We start from the raw sequence: 22,682 nt of genomic DNA on the forward strand, positions 1-22,682 counted from the left end.
TTATATCTCCTGAGCGGACGGTCAAAACACAGCGGCACGTGCCGCAGACACATCGACACCACTGATTTATGACACGTCAGTCTACGAACAATGAAGACTGATAAGCAGAGAGTAACAAAATCAAAAATCTAATTTATAAAGCTTCGAAGCCACATGAATTTGATTTATAACAGGTCCAAAAATTTGCAAAGCTCTATTAACCGTTTTGAAATATAGACCATTTTTTTGATCGAACAAAAGCACTTTTAAAAAATCTCCAAAACGACGGCACGCGAAAAGTAACAAGCATCAATTACAACTTAAAAAGTTTCTTGATGACGATGAGGTACCGTAAATCAAGGATGGCATTTCTTGGCATGCACCAGGGTACAAGAACTGACTAAGAGATTATTGTAAGGGACCCGGAGGTATGTATGCATGTTTTACATGTGTGCGGCTAATACACCCTATTTTGCTGTAGGTACAAAAACTAAAAAGGGTGACAGGGATAGCCATACGTATACGAGAGAGAATCTAGTTTCATTTTGTTGCTTTTAAGCAATTGATGTGTTCAATTCTAGTAAAATAAAAACCGGCCAAGAACGTGTCGGACACGCCCAAAATAGGGTTCCGTGGCCGTTACGAAACAAATAAGTAATATTTTTCTAAGGATTTCGTATTTTGTACGGAATCTTCCAAGTTTAGGTATATTTTATACCTTAGGCTACTATTTACTCTTAAACTACCAATAATTCTCAAGCAAACTAAGCCGTTATAGTTGTCCTTGAAAGTTTGGTATATTTACTACCATTCTGTTTTTTTTTTTAAATTTCCACGCACCGGTTTAGATTTTAGAAGGGTGGGCTCGACTTTAATGAAAATTTGCACTTTAAAGTTGAATATTTAGCAAACAAATCACTGAATCGAAAAATCGTTTTAGCAACCCCCTAATGATTTTAAGACCTATCCAACGATACCCCACACTACAAGGTTGGATGAGAAAAAAAAACACCCCCACTTTACGTCTATGGGAGGTAGGTATACTAAAAAAAATATTTTTTGAAAATTTTATTGTACCATTTTGTCGGCATAGTTTACATACATATTCGTGCAACTACTAGTACTACAGCTTTCTAGCATTGATAGTCCCTGAGCAAAGCGGCGGACGGACAGACAGACAGACATGACGAAACTATAAGGGTTCCGTTTTAGCCATTTTGGCTCCGGAACCCTAAAAAACGGTCGCCAAAAATACAAATCGTGATAGAGAAATATACAAAAAAAGTAACGAGCTATTTCAGCATAAAGCATCCTTTGTGAAAACGTAGACATTAAAACAAGAACTTGAACGTATTAAATCCCATTTTAAAGAAGAGTTAAGTAGAAACTTCACAAATTAAAAACGTGAAATAAAATTCAAGGATAATTGCTTGCAGCCGCGCCGAGGTTTTCATGGAGGCAGATTAAATACCTCTTTCCCGCGGCGCATTCGAGTGGCCGGGACTGTGCCTAAGCGAGCGCGGCCGAAACAGACGTTACCGAGTTAGAAAGAAACCGCTTACGGCTTATTAGCCCACAGGGATTCTCTTTAATTAGTTGGTAAATAATCTGGTTGGATTACTACTGTTCAGATTTATTCAGAAATTGCGGTATTCGCCGTCACTCCGTGAAGCACAGTTTTTTTTCTTTCTTTAAGATTAAGTTTAGATGATTCTTTTTAGAAGAGCAAGTGACTTGAACAAAATTTGTGTAAAAATTACATAACATTTCTATAGTAGGTAATACTTTTTTAAAAAAAAAAGCTTTATTGCTGGCTGTAGGTACATAAACAAAGACACTAGAATTCTACTCTACATAACACGTAACTTGTCAATTCTACATTAGAAAGAAGCAAAGAAATAAAAATATACGATAAAGTGCCCAGCAGTGGACGTATATAGGCTGGGATGATGATGATGATGATGATAAATTACGAAGTTAAATAAAATGTATAAAAATTTGTAAATTTAACTAACTCCTTATAACGACTGGAGAATAAGAGCAATGTTGTCTTGAAAAAATATATACAATACTTAATTTAAAAAAATACAAAATATCAAAAAATCTAAACAAAAAGAATAAATTATATAATAAAACTTTACTTTTACTTTTTATGACAGCATAATCTTAATCATCTGGCCATACACACAATAAGAGAAAGCAACTTTGTTCTAGTTGACTTCTCGTCTTGTGCCTCGCAATTGTGTCATGTTGATATCAAGTTTCCGTAGTGTAGTGGTTATCACGTGTGCTTCACACGCACAAGGCCCCCGGTTCGATCCCGGGCGGAAACAATTAACTTTTAGTTTTTTTATTCTGAGACAAAAATATAATAAACTATTTTGCAAATAGAGATTTGAACATCGATATATTCAGCAGAAACTAGACATCCCTAGTGGTGTGACTGTGGCAAGCCAAATAGAAAATACACGACATTAGAAAATATAAATACAGCGGACTGCACCATTGCTGACTTTATTGTAAACCCAACATTTACAAAACTGTTGCCAGCAAAATGTTTCTTGATGTAAATAGATTTGTAGTGTCGTCTAAACAGAGACACAGTGATTACATTTGCTTTTAAATAAGTTTAAAGAGTTTAAGCAATATATCGAGTACGATGTTTTTGAAATAATCATGTATGTTAGGAAGACCATATGCGATTTTCCCACTAAGGCTACTAGAAACACAGGGAAGCTTAAAGTTCCATCTTACAGACAGGCTAAAACCAAAAAGTCGTTTTTGGGAACTGGACTGACTTTGATGATGTTTCTAATCGAATAGGTAACCATTATAATAGGTGTAGGGATGTGACGACCCCATAGCCCATTCCATGTCGTTTCCTACCTGACAATAATCTGGCAACTGTGGAGGACTGTCTGCTATAACATCCTCATTATGTATTAGAGGATAGACCTAAATAGTTGAGCACATCTCATTTATATAATATGGTACAAAAAACCTCTTCATGTTGGCTTCGTCGGCCCCATGAACGGCTTTCTAATGGTCCCCATGGACCCGTGATCGGAAATCCATACCGACAATAATAATGAATACCATTTACTTCAAGCCACGAGTTGTTAGTTACATAAACCAAGACCATGCCAACACATAATAGTCCTTTGATCAGAAACTTCACAGCCCCGCAGTGTAACGCATAATGCTTTTAACCCATCAATGTAGAACGCTATCGCTGCAAATGGCAGAAGCAAATGGCTGGATGCAGTTCAGTATAAATTAGGTAAATAAGCGAGCCGACGAACAAAGGTGGCCGCGCTGCGATATTGATGGAGCGACAATGGGACAGTACAATGAGCACTCTGCACCTTCTGCATTCCTAATAATGAACTTGAATATTCCAGCACAATATTGTTTTATCGAGGGAGTTTCACTAGTTTTCGGAAAGGAGTCGGAATTTGTGAAACACCCCGGAGTTTCATCAAAATACCTACAACTTATTCTATTCAGAATGGCAAAAAGTTCCGCAACAGCGAGCCTTTCTGTCAACCTAGAGCTCTACACTAAAGGAATGTGAGAGGAAAAATTATACAGGATTATACAGCTTCACTCAATGAGGATTTCTGAGACAGGCTAGTTGGCGCTGGTAAGGTCCGTTTGACAACTTCGACATTTGTCTCACGTTTGTTATTACGTTATGATTGGTTAAAAAACTAAATACCTAAGCCAAGCAAAACTGTAATGTCAAACCTCACGATACTAATAACGCCATCGGGCGATATTTCATCTGCCAAGAAACCTTCATTTCTGTCAACAACACTGTCAAGTCAAGAGCAATTGAACTGGTTGAATGCGATAAGAAGTTGCATACTTTCGAGAGTAGATAGTCTTGTAAGGCAAAGGCAAAAGGAATACAAAAATTTCTCATATCTGACAAAGAGTCTTTGTAGCAGATAATGTGGCAATTTAGCTAGCTATGTGGCAAGAGACAAACGGCACACAAGTCCAAGACAACGCAGGTACGGCACAATGCAAGCCTTCCTGCGGCGGCCAGGCGTTTCCTGCCATCAATAAGGCCCGTGCTTCCGCCAGCCGTGGACAAAATGGAACCTTTTCTATTCAGCGGGGACCATTATGTTACCAGGGGAACAGAGAAAGGCTGAGGTTAGGCTGATGTCACGTTGGAATACTATGTAATAATATAAATTAAACCCTGAAGGTAGTGAAATAGTTATTTGTGTCACAAGGGAGCAAAATGGTGTATTTACGGCGAGGGCGTACATTGAATCCAGAATGTAGCGAAGGATTCTAAAATAGAATCCTGAGCGTAGCGAGGGATTCTAATGTAGAATCCTGAGCGTAATGAGGGATTCAAGTGTTAACGCCCAAGATGAAAATAATTTTGCTCTCGCTCGAGTGGCTCATACAACTTTTCACACCGAGCATTAAGAAACTTGAAAAAAAATATCTAAATATTATTAAAGAACAACCAGCGTAGAAAATGGCGTGGCTTTACAATTATCAACTTCAAAAAATAGCATTTGCAATAAAACATAAAACCCTTGAACAGAAAAGTTGCACTTTGCTCCCTCACGTCAGGGAGGAAAAGTTACTCTTCTGAAGGAGAGGTGTGAAAATTGATACTTTCAGTGTTTGCTGAATCCAAGCATGCATGCATTCCGCGTGATCAAACGAAATGGTTGGAGATGCTGAAGATAGGTTCAAGAACTAGGTGATGCTTGAGTGAGATAGATAGATAAAAAAACGTATCTTTGAATAATAGGAAAAATAAGGACTTTCAAATAAATAATCTGATTTATCTACGAGTATGATGAAGTTACATACATTGTTACTACTTAGAGTAAGCAACATTTTTTACTTGGGGAAATGATGATTTGGAAAGATGTGTTACCGGTAAATTTCAAATTCAATTTCAAATTCAGAAAACAAGTACTTTCATCAGAATAGGTATAATCGCCGAATTTAAGTAGATATACGTTTTTTTATTGACAGCATGCGGCGCGACCGTATCCGGAGCACACGCCGCTTCCGGTCCGGCACCGTCAGTCGGCGAACAGCCGGAAGCGACGCACAACCGCGTGACGGAGCAAAGCCGCACTCCGTATGCGATGCTCAACTAATTTATTTAAATGGTTAGTACGAATGGGCTTATTCGCTAAAGCACATTGAATGAACTACAAACAATTAATTTGCTCACCCGCGACCTCAACAGGTTTACAGTTTTCTAAGATAAGGTAAGATAAGTGTGCCTGGAAATAAAAATATATCGCTTTGTTTGAAATTTAACTTGCGAGTTACCAATTATTACCATTTATACAAGTTCTTTACAAAGTTGGCGTTCATTCACTAGACAAGTGTTCGTGAAAGCTAGACTAAAACTAGATAAGCGTTTCAATAGCAACTATTGTTTCGTGCAAATATTTCAATCTCACAGTTGCAAGGACCAGGACAGCAGAAGTTTAAAGCTATAAATAAAACTGCGTCGCCGCGTCGCGTCACGGTGCGGAAAGGACGCAATAAACTAAAGGATGTTAGATTCGTTTAGTTTTTCGTCCGAGTTTACAGCGAGTCGTAACAACTTTACGAGTGGACTGCGGTACGAACGATTGCTTATACGAGTTTGTATCATAAAATTGTAAAGCTCATTGTAGATAAAGGTTTAGTGATGCCATAATACCAGATAGCTACTCTAATGAAACTCACTATCGCAAGATTTTTGTAAAGTTATCCGCTAGGTACGCGAAAATAAAAACTGCAAAAACATAATATCGAGGCAAAGCACTACAATACAAAGCACTACAAAGTGCTGGCTCGAGCTGACGCACAATACTTTTAAATTAATTAAAAAAAAAAGATAAATTCCTTTTCATGACAGCCTTTTTAAAATACACGCGGCATCTCGTTAAGTGGGTGTACCTGTGCATGGCAGCGGAGGCACTGGAGCACCAATCTGACAGTGGAACTTCCATGCCTCGATAATTTACAATTTGTAACGCGAAACACGAAACAGTTTTTAGGTGAATGAACTCACCGACGGCGCCTTTCATCCACTCAATCACTGCAAATACGTGTGACGCGTTACATGAAGGCTAGTCATGCAGGCAGCAGGCATGCTGGATTGTTCGACTGCCATCGAAGCTATGCGCTCCTGGTATTCTAGCATGTTGAAATATTCGCCAAATATGGCTGTAAGCTCAGGGGTTAGGGATTTTTTTTTAATACCGCGACTCCATTACAAGTATTACAAGATTTACAAGTTTAATTCACACTCCTAGATCTAGGCTGTAGGTTAGGTTAGGTATCAATATAAAATAAAACCCCATTTTAATTAAGACCATTCAGTTTCTGGAAAGTCAAATTAATGATGGATTAGGTATACTTTGAGTTGACTCTTGATTTAGCGGTGAGAATTGTATTGCAACGTCATTAGAAAAGATGATAGACGTGTGTAGTTGATACTCGTACGCATGCCGTGACCCAAACGTACCCTGGGAGATCGCCGCAAGATCCTTGGGTGTAGCGCGCGACGGATGTTTGGGAACACCTGTAATAGCTGATAATCGCAATTCTTGTGTGTCCAAAAATTTGCCCACGTTACTCGCTGTTAATACGTCAGCGCATGAGCTAGCTCTACTCGCTTACTACTGGATCAAACAAGTAAAGCAGTTTCGACTGAACAGCGCATCGCGATGTCCAAGAAACTTCTCAGCTCTCGCGGTCACTCACTCCAAATTTAAAGGGCATCGTCAACAGTTAGCAAGTTTAGATTGGCAATCGCCGGCAAGTTGGCCGTCTCGGCAACTTTGCGAGACCGGCACTCGGCTAGCGCAGTTCTGAGGTTTCGGCCAAGTTAGGTACACTTGAAGAGTCACTTTCGGAAGGCAATAAAAAATAAGTTAGACTAGAAGATAAAAAAAATTAAAAAGGAAATGCCAAAAGATTAAAAGTCAAGATTCCTATTGAGAAATCAAGTAGAATCTTCCCAGCGTGATTGTCCAGAGAATCTATTTGTTTAAGTACTAATCCGAAGCTTAGTACCCATACTTCAAACTTTATTTACTTTGGGACTAGATCACTTGGTGTCATGTGTTCCAAATGACATTATTTACTTATTGTGATATTGTGTACAAATCTCGTTGAAACTCTATTAGGGATAAATATTTGGCAATCAACCCGAGCGCTTCGTTGTGCAAACACAAAGAATCAGATACAGCATCAGGCCTAGCACAATGCACGCATTTACTTTGATACTGCGTCGCTGCTACAGGTGGCTAATACCAACCCATATAATTACGGTATAATCATCGCTAACGTATATTGGCTTTGAGTGAGATAGATTTACTAACACATCACACCAAATCGAAGAGTAAATATAAAATTTCAGGAGGAAATGCTGTGTAAATTGCTATATTATTATTCAGAATCGGACAAAGTTACCTTGCTATTCTTAAAAGAGAAACAGTTGTAGCAGATTTTTTAAAGGAACTTTCTACATTTTCACCATTTTCATTTGACAAACTCAATAAAATTATGGCAAAAGCGCGCGTCTCTGGCACATGGTGTGCAGATTCCGAAGTAAGACGTAGCTTAGCGGCAGCGGTGGTCTCTTTATAGTAAGGTTTATTGTGAGGTTCGTACTTGTGATGATTTTCATCATCATCATATCAGGTCTGCACAGTTGTGCACAGGCCTCCATCCCAATTGAGAGGGATTGGGCTATAGTTTCCACGCGGGCCCTATTTTATGACACGCACATAATACAATATAATACAAATATTCTTTATTGCACACCACAAATCAGTACAAAAAATTGACATAGACACATAAATTCAGGGCAGACAATAGGCGACACATTAGCACGCAGATGTATCAATTTCACGATATTTTTCTTCACCGAAAATGTCTAGTACAAGTGATGTTTTCTTTTCACTCTTACCCAAATTAGTAAAAAGCAACATTGTTTTAACATAGTTTCAAGGTTTGAGCCCCGCGTGTAACACTTCCTATGGATCCAACACTATTGCCTGCTCTTTATATGACACACGAGTTAATCTAACGATAATCTCAAAGCAGTGACGTCAAAGTTCAACAACTCCATTAGTGGAGATAAAAGACATTGTTTGTGAGCCGAGATCGATGAGTCCGGCATTCGGCACAAAGCGACAAGCCGGAGCCGAGGGCGGTGGGGGTATCCAAGGCTTTGTCCAGGTTTGGTCGAAGCGATGTATGAGGGGAGTTAATTACAGGAGCCTTGCTTGTAGTCAGCTTGTGAGCTGTTAAAGTGGAAACTGGACGCCAACAATGACACGTTGCGAGTGCCTGGTTATGTGTAAGATGGGATGAGCTAGTTATTCTACTCCTACAACAACAAATACCAACACTTAGCTATATTTTTTCACCTCGTTCAAATTTCTCGATACTCGTAGGTAAGCATAGCTAACCAGCACAGGTCTAGGATAGCATACATTTTCTGAATATGTATTTAAGCATGGCTAAGCACAGGACTAGGAATAGCATAGATTTTCTCAATATTATGTAAGCATAGCTACTAGCATAGTACTAGGATAGCATAGGTTTTCAGATGCAAGTGCGTCAGACAATTGCGGCGAGCGGCCGCAGACCGCAGATGAACTGCAGCGATATCTGACACCATTCATGTGTCTATAGACTTCGGATGTATCCCGGACGTGGGGTTGTGTTCAGGAATGGAGGTTGTATTGAACGGTTCTCGGATTCGATACCGAGTAATCTTAACAGTACATCATCATACCAACATCTTACTAAAAACAATTCATGTCAAATTGGCGGTCAAGATTCAGATGCTCATAGCGCCTGCAAAAAAGTTATCAAATCCCGCGAAAAAAAAGCCACTAAGCCCTGACTTTATTATACACTGCGCTGCATAAATAATGAAAACTAAAAAAACAAGTGACAGACAGACACACAAAGGAACAGGGGCAGAGGTGAAACTAAATAAAAACTTGTAAAAAGAAAAAAAAGAAAAAGAAAAACCTTCATTCTGTAAGTAAGGGCTTTTAGAAAAGACCATCATTGCCAATATTATATTGGCAGAAAATAAAAATTAAATAGCTAGATTTTACATTTAAACGTCTTGCTAAAGAGACTCGAGTAGCAACAGCAAATGCAAATGAATTTCACAATATGGAATTATAAACGGCAAATGCTAGATTCCCTTTTTAATGCAAGCGTGTGTATTTCCATCTGCTATGGATTTCAGCGCGCGGGCGGGCGTATGATGAATCTCATTATTGCGACCACATTATTATCTCACTTGCTGGAGCCGAGTCCCAATAATGAACATAAACATTATCAATTTAATAATTCAGCGATAAAAGTCAAAGAGAATGAAACTACAATTATTGTACATCTCAAAAGCTTCGCTCTTTTTGCAGTTGAAGAATCAATTTAAGTTTTCATCAATGCTTTCCTGGAATACATATTTTTTCTTACTCCATTAATAAACTTACGATACTGGCTGGCGATGTTATGATTGAAGTACATACCTGTTAACACAAAAGGACACATTTTAGTGCATCGAATAATTTGTAAGCAATTGAAATTATGTAAACACTTGCATACCTACACATTATTGGCAAGTGTATCAAAATTAATAAGGATTTTTTCATCAGGTAGTTAGGCAGTAGACTGAACACCCCTTATTATCTTTATTATTTTTCATTAAAAATTCACCGTACCTTGACGCTCAACACTTGGAACATGGACCCAAAAAAATATATCTCATAAAAAAGATGAGTATTCAGTTCAGTAAACCAACCACCAGATGAATTATTTCAGATTAATGTTAATAAGGCATAATGTACACAGTAATGAAATAGAAAAACACACACTTAACACTTTACAGTATATTTACACCAACAGAAGTACAGAAAAAAATAATATATACAAAACGATGGGAAAACACAATTAACTAAATAGGATTTTTTTATAGAACCAATATGTCAGTAAGAAGACAGTTGGTAAAAAGTGAACGTCAATATCCGCACATGCGCATAATGAATGATTAAAACGGAAGCGGAAATACAGTCGCCACATCTATTTATTATTCTTTATCTTATCAGTTCCTGCCACGTACAGGGAAATTGTGGGGTCTACTTCCGTCAGCAGTGATTTCAAACAATTAGGAGATCGGGAATCGGGGCTATCAAGAAAAGAGATTATTCTCCCTTTAAAGACTGGCAACCGAACAGCGACTCTCCTTGGGTTGTTGGTATTCATGGACGTTGGTGATAATTTCCTATCAGATGACCCGCTTGCTCGTTTTCCTCGTAATAAAATAAAACCATGTCGCGAATTTTGGTGCGGTACGAAGTAACACCTGAACCACATTTCGTTTTAACGACCTTCACATGCTCGCACCACCGCGGCTGCGGCAGAGCCGTTTGCCGAAAGCTTACAAGTCTAATAACACAGTGTTTTGTCTCGTAGATTAAATGATAAAATGAAACAAAACACAAATATTTATCATTAGACTAATCATCATCATCATCTCAGCCGGAGGACGCCCACTATTGGACATGGAAAACCCCTCCATAGACTTCCAGTTGCTTCGGTTACTTTTCTTATTAGACTAACATGCTTTGAAAAACTGGGACCATCTGATGCTCATTTTGGTTATATTTAAACGTTAAAATATTAATTAGGTACTAGCTGTTGCCCGCGATCCTGTCTGCGAAGAATTCGATTACCGCTACTACTATGCAACTCGCCAGGATAAAAACTAAGGCCTCGAATGTTTCTAACCCAAATTTCATTTAATTCGGCGTTTGAGCGTTACTTTCGCATTTTTTATTAATAGGTAAATGAAGTAAGAATGAAATTGGTAGAAAAAATGCATCGCTTCTTTCAATACTTGATTAGGCGAGGCGATAGCTTCCTCACTGGTCCAGCAGTCCACTGCAACAAGCTTGTCAAAATATGCTGCCTAATTTCACGCTCCCCTCGCCTCCTAAATTATTTACTGGTAGCGTTTCCCTCGAAACAAAACTTTTGTTTTATGACTCAATTTTTCATGTTAAAATATTTAAAGTAACTTTAAGCGGTGAATTAATTAAAAGTTTGGCGGTATCATTAAATATTCAGAAAGCGGCCGGTGTAAAAAAGGGAGCACTTTTCCAGATCCCACTCTTAATCCGGTTGGCACGGACCGGTTATGAAACGTAATGTTATTGCGGCGCCGTAACGAATGGCCCGACGCAAACAGCTCCGACTTTCAGGATATCAAATATAGATCGCCTTACGTGTTAATTAACTTTAATAAATACGCCCACGCTAGTCACAAATACAGGTTCTAGTTGTACTAAGCCCATGAGCTTATATTTAATTATTACTGTACATAATTACCACGTAATGGCATGCTTTAAAATGTAAATTATTTTCAACGGGGATGCTTTCCCCGGGTAGGGACGCATTACCCGGCCGCGAGCGCACGACCGCCGAAATTAAATTAACATGAGCACACAACACACTGGCCTGAGGCCGACACAATTTACAGACCTTGTTACTTACACCTCTCGGTGTTTATTAGCTCCTGGTAAATTGAGTGAAATTTCGTATGCAATATTAATTTGGGATTGTCAAATGGATGTGTTTGTCAATCAAAGGATATTTCAATTTGGCAAGTTACACCTTAGTAACAGGCTGTTACGAAGATAACGGGTTGTACGAAGATTTGGAAATTTACTACACCTGCTAAACCTACGTATATCTACTTTAACAAAAATTACAATTTGTGATCTGCACGCATTTTTTTGAAATAGGTATAGCAAAACGTGAATTTTCTTTTCTCTTTAAAAGTAGCATGATGAGTGTAAAGAAGAAAAATGGCGTTAATAATTCAATCGCGAACGTCCTCTCAGACAGCGCGTAACGACGTCATTTAAAATGCTAATGCGTTTTACATACTGCATTTATTACGTCGCGCCGCGGGAGTTCACATTAGGCGCATCTGCATACTACGTCATTACCATTAGTTTACATTAAGATTCGATAGCACGCTTCTTAAATTATGGTGCCCTGGTATCCCACGTTTATCGGCATAGGTTTTTTGCTGCCAAAATGCTACGCGATATTTCGCCAAATAGCCATGGCGGATGTTACATAAATAAAAGAAACAATTGGAATCAAATCTGAAATTATTAACTAATTATGTGCGCAGCTCTCCACACGAAGTACTTAAGTTCATGATAAATTAAAATGTAACTTTGCACACGTGTCCCGAAGAACTCAGAGGTCCAGGCGCGAGTGGCGCAACCACTAACACTCAGCTGGAGAGGTCATAGATATAACCACTGGGCTTAAAAATTAAAAATATTGTCGTTCAACATAATTTAATGAAAAAAACCAAGGGTGACACTTTTTCCCGGCCCGGATAATGCCGACATGGAAATACCGACCCTGTTTTTTGTGTACACGCCCATAGAATCTGACATGAGCTTCTATGGGCGTGTACACGAAAAAAATGGTCGGTATTTCCATGTCGGCATTATCCGGGCCGGGAAAGAGTATCACCCAAAACCAATGAGGGCAATCGTTTTATGTCTCACTAGATGGCGCACTGTTGCGTGAGGTTTTTAAGTATAGCTTTCAAAGTCTGTTATTACGGGCGTGAAAACAAAGTTTAGATTAAAATCATACTTAATACACCTTAAAACCGTACCATAAAAATATCGAGCATGCCACAGTGTTGCATAGTCCCCGTTTTGTTCGGAAAAAAGGGAGGACAAAGGTTTCCGAAAGACAAAACTGTCTCAAAACCAGACATTCATAGCCCCGTAACGCATAATTGCCATAATTAATTTCAGACAATGCAAAATATTCACAAAATTATTCTAATTATAAATAAACCCGCGTAGCTCACCCAAAACTATGAGATTTGACATTTCGGAGACCTCACGCTACACTAGCGCCTCTAGTGGCGAATCCATACGCGATAGCCCTCATTCAATGTTGCTCCTCTGCAAGATCCATTTTGAACTACATCCAGCACACAAAAGCGACGAGCAGAGTCACTAGTTACAACACAACTTGCTTCTTGCTTTTGAACTTTGTATGGAACTAAATCAAAGGCGCTTATTTAATTGAAACCGAAGAAGCACAGAATTCGTTGCTGGGAACCATTTTGAAATAATAATGCACTTCGCTGCAGTCCGTTGCAGTTCGCTGGAAAGTTTTAATTTCTTTCGGTATGTTCGTAATCGGATTGTCTCGCTCTTGCTACAAAGGAGTGCAGTATTGTTTGACCTAAAAACTCGGGTAAGCGCGAGTCGGACTTGCGCTCCGAGGGTTTCCAACTTTGTCGGTAAAGCTCTGCTAACACTGGATTTTTATAGATACGGCTGTTTATGTGAGTGTATTCATAAAACTCCAGTGTTAGTAGCCTAGCTCTGCATCTAAGCTAAACGTACCAACCACCAACGCATTATGGGGTCATTTTATATTGATTATTTGGAATTCTAGGCTTGGCGGTATAAACTCTTAAATTCGAACATCGTATTGTGTCGTCCTGCTCACGCGAATAGTATTTAATAGGAGAGTAAGACGAACGGTATGACAAGAATTTCGAATCGGGCAGCCCCCTCCTACCATGTTATTTATAATAGATTAGATTCTCTGTTCACGCTCCCACATCAACCCCATGCGCTGAATATAAAACAACCAAAACATTATTACTGTATCATGAATTCCTGGTACTACATTATTAAGGGTTCATACAAAGGAAGAATTTTTTACGTTTAATTTTTTGATTATAAATGATAATAGCGAATACATTGTAAATTGTCAGTTTGTACAGAAAAATCAGAAAACTGATGAATTATAAAGAAAAATTACAATACACGTACCTAATATGAATCGTCTATGTTTTCCGTATGAGTAAGATTGTATTCACTGAAAAAAAAAAGATTTGCTAACAGTAACAAAAAAAAATGTTGTTTGTAACATAACATGAGTGACTACAAAACTAAGGCCTACTAGACCAGTAGCTAAAAGTTAGGTGATGTCTTACAAAATCAGTTTTGCAATATTAGCATAATTTTGGTTCCTAATTTTGGCTAAACGTCAAGTAGCCAAACTAGTTCAGCTATCCTTTTTTTTCCATGTTTGTGTTATGATTACGAATTACAGACACTCAGTCACGAGAAAAAAACAACTGTTTAACGACGATTTTAGATTAGAGATACTTACTTAACTTCACTTTATTTTTATAGAACAGATATTATTTTATAAGTCATGCATTGGTAACGTATACATGAATAATATAATGAATATTAGCGTATTTTTTTTCCGTTTTGCCAAAACCTTAAGTAATGCCAATTTAAGTGTGGCCAGCAACTAATATCTTAAAACCTTCATTTTGGTTTGATCGTAACCAGATTCCGCACGTCTCCGCTCCGTTTCGATGCGAGCGTATCCTATGTCAAAGCCATTTGTGGCTACAGCAACATTAGCCATTTGTTGCGCCACAGACGAACGTTGCCATAATCACTAACAGTCGCCGGCAACGTGTTCGCGATCACTCAAAGCAGGGCTTGAGAGCATTACCAAATATACCGGTACATACCGCTTCCCTGACAGTATTATTGGTACTACTTTCAAGCCCTTAATTCCATAGTACCGAAAATATCAGGTATACTTAGTAATTTAAAAAAATGTTTTCATTTTAATTGAAATACGCTCGCCCATGAAAATAATATACTATTAAATTTTTTAACCCATACAACTGATATAGAACTTTAGGGTGGTAAAATAATTTCTTTTAGATATATAGAATTTTACTCGCTAAAGTGATGAAAAACATTGAATGTTGCACGAGCGGTACTAGAATCGACTCATAAAGTCAGTCCTCAGTCTTCGACTTCGGGCTTCTAATAGACTATCTTTCGTAATTCCTTATTTACCGCCCTTAAGACACAATGTACCTACTATACTTAGTCGACTATACATATATCTCGCTTCATCGATGAGGGTGAATCCATTATGTCAAAAGACATTGGACTTTACAGTACATTATGAACTTCAAAACTCAAAACTTGTTAAAGCGTGCACTTGACAGATACGAACACTTCGCAACTGTCATCTGTCATCCGCGCATCACCGGAGCGGCGATGACAGGTGCGGGGGCAGGTAGGTAATTGCAGTTTTGTAAAGTTTATCCCATGCGACGACCAGGGGCGCAGAAGTGATCAGGAGATTCGCGGCTTTAGGCAGCTTTCTGGGGATTTTATTTAAGTGAAAAAGTTCCAAGTGGTATTTAATGTAAGCGCAGAGCAAATCTCATCCGATTGTGCCGATGAGAACGACGTATCAGCATTTAACTAATAAGCTCCTGATGAAAGCTATGGCAAATAAATTTTATAAATCTAATATCGAAGTTTACCGGAGAGCAATCTACATTTGTGCAGATCGCGAAGTAAGTCGTTGTATTTTACGAAGTAAATCCGATCTCTTGCTTTCTTCCACGCTCCGCGTAAGCGCCATGACGATTTATCTCCGCAATTAAGTGCTCCCTACAAAATTGAATTCAAACTTTGTCCATTCGAAATCGAACAGTGGAAAAGCGTTTGTCCGTACGCCGAGGGTGCTGGAAGGCTCGGTGTGCTGGCTCCTCGCGGAGCCGCCGGGGATCAAGTTTTAATAAACGTAGAAAGCTGGAGAGATATAATTAGATTGGCTTGTTTCTTAATTAGTGCGGACCTGACAAGCTTGCTCTAGTTTTGCACCAGTTGTAAAACGTGGTACTTTCTGATGCCCCAGTCCACGAGTGTTACATAAAGTGACGTTACTAGGCAGAACAGAACCTTTGTAAGCTCGGGCCATGTTCACAAGGACGTTAGTTAGCTCTACATCTACAGCACTGTTACAAGCTGTACCGTATCTTGAAAGGAATGCGAGAAACAAAGATTACCATTTCCTAACTCTACTAACTAACCCTACTACCAGCGCCGGCCCTGAGGTAGAGCGAGAGCGGCCGCTCTCGGCGCCACATGGCAGGGACGCCATTTTCTAGTGCAAAATAAAAATTAAATGGCAACTTTAGGGAGGCGCGGAAGTGGTGTAGACAATCTCGCTCTACCTTGATCAAGATCCGGGATTGCCTACTCTGGTTAAAAGCATGCTAGTAGTGATTATGCGATTTAGGAGTGTTAAATGTGAGAGTGGTGAACAATGAAACCTGTCACCTGGCGCATGCGCGTCCCTCATTGTCGACGGACGGATTATAAAACTTTAAATTGGTATGTGGGGTACAGTCCAGAGAGACGAGCCTGTACAGTCGAAGAAACTGAATTGCCTAATGTGACGTTGACAGTTCATATATCAGGCAGAAATCATCGTGAAATTGCCTGATTACGTAACTTGGAAATAAAGTAGCAAAGTCATAGGCGACTAATTAAAACAACAAAATACCAAGTAAGTGCATCTACCTTCTGTCATTACTTCTTGACACTCTTTTTAATCCTTCTACTCCTACATTTCCGAGCGTTTCAGCTACTTGGTTGCAGGAGTTTACGGTCGACATTTGTCAGACGTGGAATTATCCAGTTACGCGGATTTGCACTATCCCCGACAGTATAGTAGTGATCTTTATAATACTTTATGAGTTTAAGGGGCTGTTTCACCATCCATTGATTGGTGTTAACTGACGGTTTAATGTGATGCCGTCTCCGTCTATTCACACAAAACAAATAGAGACGGCATCACATTTAACCGTCAGTTAACACTAATCAATGGATGGTGAAACAGCCCCTAAGTATAGTTTATATCAAGCAGAGTATTGTATCATTTTTTTTCACTTTTAAATACTCTTTGTCGGTCCTTAACTAGCTCCTCTCATACACTCAACTATTAATTACTCTGTGCTCAAAGGTTGCCCATTAAATTTGCTTTACGTAATATTTTTCTATGTAGTCTTTCCTCTCTGGGCAAAGGATTTCGGCTCCTGCATTAACCCGCGCTCATTGTGTCCGCCTCAATTATGTTCGCCTGGTCTTTGAATAAATAAATAATGTCGTGTCAAGGTAGGCGACGGCGTGGAAGTGACACTTGCCAGACGTGTCCCAACTCCCAACCTTTATGATCCCTCAGGCTGCTTATTCTCTCCTGGTATTTTGAATTATAATATAATAATGCTTATTCTTGTTTGAATCGATTTAAAACATACTTCGACGACATAACTCCAGATTAATAATAGTATATTTTTATCGTGGGACTATACCAGAAGGTGGTTATAGCCACCCGAGCTTTAGCGAGGTTGTCATTTATCCGAGGGTTTATATTGACTTTTAATCTCGTGGTGAAAACTCAATTTTTCACTTCGATTGCGAGAAAACGCTTTCTGTAAAAGAATTAATGCGTTTCTTATACCTCGCCAGTCCATAAAACTTTAAATAAATCTTCCTAGATTTCGGCGGCAAAAGATTATCAATTATGTTTTTTTCTCTTTGCTCGACAGCATAATTTTCACTATCGCTTGACAACATTGTGAGAATAATCAATTTATTTTAATCGTTTATGATTTACGCTCTACAACAATTTCAAAGTTTTCGCATTTTGTCGAGGATATGCAATTCCGCGTAACTGGCATTCAATAACTCCGCTGATCTGACCAATTTGACCAATTTCCAATTTTAACTCCAAATTAGTTGAAATAAAATCATGTCTAAGATCAATCGCTAGAAAACCAGCTTTCAAATAAAAAAACCGCATTCAAATCGGTCCACCCGTTTAAGAGCTACGGTGCCACAGACAGACACACAGACACACATAGCGGTCAAACTTATAACACCCCTCTTTTTCGTCGGGGGTTAAAAACAGATTTAAAGCTAAAACCGCCCCCTGTCAATCAGAAGTAGTGCAGATACGTGGTATTTTATTCACGTAAGGTAGATAAGCGGATTCACAATATCCCCGTCAATGTTCAAAAACATTGACCCAACTTACTTCGCCAGAAAAATACTAAAAACATAAATGTAAGTACAAATAAAGCGCCTTCAAACTGTCTTTTAAACTAGATAATGGAGCAAGGCAGTAAAAAACCCACTCATCGCACCAACCCATGACACAGTCAAGAAGTTAGCGAAGTAAAGAGATGCGGAAAACGACTTCGCATTTTACTATTTAGACATATGTGTATTAATATTATTGATTGACTTGTTTAGCCTACTCTTCTATTACTAAGCTCGCTTTCCTTAAAAAAGCCTGTTTTCCTCTCTCGTCCGCCCGAGCATGCCGTCGCGTCGCGCCAACGCGCCGCCTGGGCGCCAGAGCTCCTACCGATATAAAAAGCATTAAAAAAGTGGGGACGCACGAAGGCTATTGTCTTGTCATAACAACTGATGCTATCCTAGTATCTCAGTATATTTAATACAGTCTCTTTAGAAAGATTTATTGAACTCAATTTCTATTTAAATGTGAACTGAAATCGGAAATAAATTGTCTCCAACAATACGCAACATCATCCATCACCATCATCAACCGGACGGAAGACATCCAATATTGAACAAAGGCCTCTCCGTTAGACAGAACGTCACAATATACGACAACATGCCACCTAGCGGGAGGCCTGCCATACTCGTATCGCTGCGTCTTCCGGTTCGGTTCTCCGAGCCCCGAGCCTGGCTCCGAGATCTGTTTCTGGCTATAACAAGCACTTATGAATGTCAAAAAAAGTCTACCACCGGTTCGGAAAAACCTCTGTTGAGAAGAAATCCGGCAAGAAACTCAACGAGGTCGAGCACTTCGAGCTATGTCAGAGAATTTACTTCTTTGAAGAATTTCCGTATACCGGATTATATTGGGCAAAGAAACTGCGAGCATTGCTCTCTCCATAACTCGTTGCGTGAACTTGAGTCCCTTCATCATCGTCATCATCATCAGGAAAATTAATTAAAATACGTGACTACCCGATGGCTTCTCAAGTTGTTGTCTCTTTTTTGAATATAAAAAAATTGGGTTCTTATATAAAAGTCTATAGTTATTTTTGTCTAATAAGTATTTCATTAAAATGAGCCAAAGTCGAATGAAACAGATTCAGCTTGCGAGGTTGTTTGATTTCACTACAAACGGACCATTTCAAAGGAAACTTTTAATGAGACACCAAATGGGTTCCAATTATATTTTGTTAATACAAATTAAATCTAGTTTCAATTTTATACAATTAGTATAACTACAATATAATACAACGAACTTTCATTGAACACCGCAATAGTGGGTTTCAATTCGATGTGTTTACTTATAAGTTGAATGAGCTGTGCACTACAGACCTTTTGTTTTTTGAAATTTATTTGAAGTGCACAAATATTTATTAATTTACACAATTATTATATTTAGACACAGCATGATAAGATGAAGCACTTTGCTACCATCACTAACGTTTTCTATTAGCATAGGCAAAACACAAAAAAATTACAGGTTGATAAATAAATAAAAACTGGCAAACGGAGTGATTTTTCAAAAAAAAAAGAGAATATCTCAAAACCGTGAAACTTAGCGTAATAATATATGTGGTCAAAAATGTTTAGAATGACCCTACCTCTATCATCCCTTAAAGCCCCTACACTAAACTGCCAAACGGTCTGTATACTGGGCGGCAAAAAATCTGGCCCTCAAATGTATGCGGTAACAGGTAATTTTGTATGTAGAGTGGGGCAAATTTTGTGCCACCGAGTACATTTTTTTTTACTCAAGGAACTACTCAATTATGTTGGTGGCAAGTGTTCAGTGATATTTATTATGTATCTGTGCAATAAAATATTTCCATTCATTGCATTCCCGAGCCCCAATCAACGGGCTTAAAGTCAGCTTCCGGCTAACGTTTCCATCCGTTCCTACGTAAAATCACCCCCGGACGTAACTTTGCCTGGCTTTACCTTAATACCTTCTCGGGCCTTCTCTTGCCCTGGTAACGACAGAATTGAAGCGATGCCAGCGGCGACGCGAGGCGAGCCATGGAAACCATGTTAGAAAACATTGTTCAACAAGGCTTCACAATAATGGCATGTTTTGATAAGTGGAATAATATGATATGAGCTTTCATGTACATAAACTACCATATCAATGACAAAGATCCTTTCGATATTTCAAGCCATAACTAAAACTTATAGCCGTCTTGCTCTCAACCAGCAGATTAATAACAAGAGTAAAAGAAATGGCTCTATAAACTTTTGCTCCTTCTTTAGAAAAATTTAAAGGACTGCTTGTCTGAGAGGTTAACTTTTTCTATTTAATTTTGATCCTTTAATACTCATGCTGCCTCGGTGCCGTGTGCAGTGAAGCGAATAGATTGAGTACCTTTAGTTGTTTTGCAATTAACTAACAAACAATGGGTAAATAAATCTTACAGGTTGGTTTTACGTTGATTTTTACTCATTTTCAATGGTTCAATTGTCTTGGAATTTCGTACATGTGTGTACAAGGGTGTTAAAATGCTATATGTAAGCGGTAGTTTTTTTTTATCCACCTTGTAAAAAGGGTTGTCAATTTGAAGCACCAGAACCAGGAATCCATAACACACGGGGGGCTCTATTGAAGCGTTTTATAAGCATAAAAGAACATGCTCGCTCACGGCAATGCGGGCGAGAACACTTAGCTCGTGTTTATTTTGTAAAAAGCCACGGGAGTCAGGCGGCCATTCATGAGGCAGCCGCCGATCGTTTCGCTATTGCGGTACGGAATGAAAGAAAATAGTTTTTCATCACACTTGCTCGTCAATGATGTTATTCCATGCCTGTATACTAAAGGACAATGGCCTCAATTGTTTCCGCGGGAATTATGGATTTACGTATACTCGTAGTTTTCCTGCCCAAGGGAGTTATGACTTTAAATTGAAAATACAAACTGAAATATAGATGCACAGAAAAACCAGAAAAATAAGAACAGCACTGGAAATCGAACTTAGGTCCTCGGCATTCCGTGCCGCGTGCTATACCGCTACATCACTGCTGGATTTTTAAAAATACAAAAAGATTCCAAAAAAAACAATCTTAATTTGATTGCTTAATAACGATATCTCTTGTCCGGGTTAGCGGTTAGTTCCAATGGAGTGCCGAAAGTTCCTCGATGAGGGCTACGGTATAGATGTCGCTAGCGTCACTACTTAAGTGGCTAAATAAGAAACAAACTGCGATGTGTGGGGCATAGGGGAAATTCGTGTCTGTACCGTTGTCCAGCAGTGGTGTAGCGGTATAGCACGCGGCACGGAATGCCGAGAACCTGGGTTCAATTCCTAGTCTTATTTGCTGGTTTTTCTGTGCATCTATATTTCAGTTTGTATTTTCAATTTAGGTTTTACGGGATGACCGTAAAAGAAAAAATTTGGAATTGAAATAAAAAATACAAAAAGATTCCAAAAAAACAATCTTAATGTTATGACTTTAGTTTTAAAAAGTTAGTAGCTACGTCATTTCAGACTGAAGAGGTTTCAAGTCAGCCAACGTTTTATTAACATCTTTAAAACTCGGCTATAACCTAATTTTGCACCATAAAACTTTGCCACGCTTCATGAAACTTCGTTATTTTTATTATATTTTAAATTTATATCAAATTAAACTATAGCAATCATTTATTAAATAGAAAATTTACAATGTTATATTATACACATTACCTAATAAACTAAAGATAAATCCTGACTAAATAAAACAAATATGTCAAATTAAATAGAATAACAAATTAATCAAACCACAAATAATCAAAAGAAACCAAACAATGTCAAAGAAAATTTTAAAATTATTATTTATAATCTATATAATACAATAATAATTTATTAAAAACAGTTATACAATAAAAAAAAATAAAAAAATGTCAAAAATCACGAAAAGGAGAAAAAAAAAAAAAATGAGAATAAAACAATCAAATTAAATGATATTTTAACGGATAACTCACGTCTTAAACGTCTTAGACGTGAATTATCCGTTACAATATCATTTAATATCAAATTGTTTTGCAATAATTTTAGTAAATATTTTTTTAGCAAATAATCTGGCCGTAAGACCATTCGAATTCTAAACTAAACACGGTTCTTAGTATTATCTATGGTAGACGACCCGAAAAGTGTCAATCAGGGGGGCTACCACGAAATTCGAAAATTGAAGTTCATATCGTTTTCCTGACGCTAATATTATTTAATATGAGAGTGAGAGGGACGGTACGATATGAACTTCGGTTTTCGAATTTTGTAGTAGCCCCTGTATTGGCGGGTAGCCATACTTTATTCAGTTGTTTTCTTAGCGTCTTTCTTTAGCTGAGTTGTGATGTGTTTGGACACAAAATAATTTATTTTTTTGCATTTTGTGATGAAAATCATTGTGTGTATCACGGGCCGTAAGGGGATCCCCTTCTTACGCCCCTTAATGCACAATGTACTATTGTCTTAGATACGAGTAAGAAAAGCGGAGATCAAAGTTGGGCCAATGCGTATCTCTGGGGAGCGTTTGACTATTTTATAATAGTTTCAATAGAATATTTTTTATGATCGCATTATTTTCGAGTATTTTGTTTTAAAATTATTCTGCGAATAGTTAGTTTAACTGAACTGGACACCCCTATAAATATTTTTCGGGTTTTATTAATTGTGTTTAAAAATTTAATGTGCCCATACTTAGTCAATGTTCAAAATGGTTCAGCGTATTAGATGTGACTGAAAAACGCGTTCT

General features: G+C 38.3%; 1 protein-coding gene and 1 non-coding gene across 2 annotated transcripts in view; one reads left to right on the plus strand and one right to left on the minus strand.

Moving 5' to 3' along the window:
* Positions 1-22,682, minus strand: part of rg (A kinase anchor protein rugose) — a 446,901-nt gene that overhangs the window by 355,588 nt on the left and 68,631 nt on the right. The window lies entirely within an intron of this gene.
* TRNAV-CAC (transfer RNA valine (anticodon CAC)) lies at positions 2,240-2,312 on the plus strand. The gene has a single exon. It is a non-coding gene; the product is annotated as a tRNA-Val (tRNA).

This window comes from Choristoneura fumiferana, chromosome 15 (assembly GCF_025370935.1).
Source record: "Choristoneura fumiferana chromosome 15, NRCan_CFum_1, whole genome shotgun sequence".
Lineage (NCBI taxonomy): Eukaryota > Metazoa > Arthropoda > Insecta > Lepidoptera > Tortricidae > Choristoneura > Choristoneura fumiferana.